Consider the following 1,785-nt stretch of genomic DNA (forward strand, 5'->3'; position numbering starts at 1 on the left):
TATTTAAGCACATTTGAACATTGCTGTTAAATTTGTATTACGATTAGTAATCAATTAGATTAAATTTGAAAAGGAATGGTATTGATTACATAATTCTCTTTTTAACAATTCCTGATTATTAATTAATTATGATTACAAATAATCCAAAAATAATTAAGATTAGTTAGGATTACGAGAAAACAATCAAAAATAATCAAAAGTAATCAAAAAAGTAATTGGCTACTTTCAAGGATTATTTTTGATTATTTTCGATTATTTTTAAAAAAATTTGAAAGCTCATCATTTTATATTTACATTTCGTTTTGAAAAATTTGCATTGAAAACATTCTGACACATCACCTTCATACCTGTACTTTGAAAAAGATCTATAAAGGATTTTTTTTCCAGAATGGAAAGGGGCAATGAACAATCAATCATTGCATGTAACAGTTTACCATCGAACTCAGATTGCATGTTACCGCCAAAAGGGCTACCTGTTTTATAACTTTTGTATGTTTTAAAACATTCACTATGCTTGACTTGCAAATGTTTGATGAAATTTGAAGTCACTTCACCGCTTCCTCTAATCACTCGATGACATGCAACGCACTTAGCACAAGTTGTCTTGTCGGAAATCTAACAATAAAAATTATAAATTCATAGTGTGCTTTAATTTAAAAACTAACTTTTTCCACTTCTGTGTAAAATTCTTCTTTGAAAATAATTTTTTGTGAATTCACACGGACTTTTTTTAGGGCCGGTCCTGATTTCGCACTTAATGAACTCTTTCGTTTACTTCCAGTAGTATTAAAGTCCAGATCTTCAATACTGTCGTCTGCAGAAAAATCGGTTTCGAAAACATGAACAGACATTTAGACCTAAAAATAAATTTTATTATTAAAAGTTAACAACAATTATGTTTAATACTCACAAGTACAATAGTTCACAATTAATGTTTTCCTTTTGCTAGTTAAACTCACACCCTTCTTTATGAATTAAAACGTGATTTCTTGGTGTCTTGCTACTTAATTTGGCACTCTTAAAATTACAACGGAGCTCAGTAGTAAAGCGAGTTAGTTATTATGTAGTACATATGTTTGTGTGAATGTTCAAATGCACACTGGGGAGCAGAAAGGAACGCATGTTTGCCTTTTTGAGACATTAGCATTTTTTTTCACGATACAATTTTCTGGATAGATTTTTATAAAAATGTAGTTCATCTTCTTAAAAATATCATATGAATTACAGTTTAAAACTGTATACAAAATTTATGACAACTTACAAAATTTTCGTACAAATTTCAAAGACTTTAATAAGAGCATTTATAATATTTTTGGGTATGCAGTTTTATAGTCCATTCAATACTAGTATAATAAAGAGTCAACATCAAACTTTCAAAAAACCTATCGAAAAAATTGTATCATGAAAATCAATGCTAATACCTCAAGAAAGCAAATATGTTCTCGGTTTTGCTCCCCACTGTAAGTACATTCAAGCAAAAGAGTTACAAAACAAAGTGGCAAAATTCTAATGAGCACTTATGCTAGCAAAGGTACATACATATGTTACATACATATGTGCAATATCTCTAGCTTATAAGGAAAAGCTAAGCCGACGATACGTAAGCATGCATAAGTTAAGTGTTAGTTTGTAAGTTTATTTGTAAAATTGAACTAATGTTACTAAGTTGGAGTTATTGAAATGCAATATTTAAGTGAGTACTATTTTTGGAATTGTCAATCGATGGCAAACAAAATCTCACTGACCGTACTTTTGAAATGTTGGTATTAAAGAAAGCAAATAAAA

General features: G+C 29.2%; 1 long non-coding RNA gene across 2 annotated transcripts; it reads right to left on the bottom strand.

The window, feature by feature from the left end:
* Nucleotides 1–267: 267 nt before the first annotated feature.
* Nucleotides 268–1,511, bottom strand: LOC126764939 (uncharacterized). 2 transcript variants are annotated; one of them, XR_007668134.1, is made up of 4 exons: nt 1,262–1,511; nt 911–1,168; nt 666–857; nt 268–615 (listed from the first exon to the last, which is right to left on the bottom strand). It is a non-coding gene; the product is annotated as an uncharacterized LOC126764939 (long non-coding RNA). The 2 variants fall into 2 exon arrangements; XR_007668133.1 differs by having other exon boundaries at nt 911–1,510.
* Between the last annotated feature and the right edge of the window lie 274 nt (nt 1,512–1,785).

The sequence above is a fragment of the Bactrocera neohumeralis genome, unplaced genomic scaffold, assembly GCF_024586455.1.
Source record: "Bactrocera neohumeralis isolate Rockhampton unplaced genomic scaffold, APGP_CSIRO_Bneo_wtdbg2-racon-allhic-juicebox.fasta_v2 cluster10, whole genome shotgun sequence".
Taxonomy (NCBI): domain Eukaryota; kingdom Metazoa; phylum Arthropoda; class Insecta; order Diptera; family Tephritidae; genus Bactrocera; species Bactrocera neohumeralis.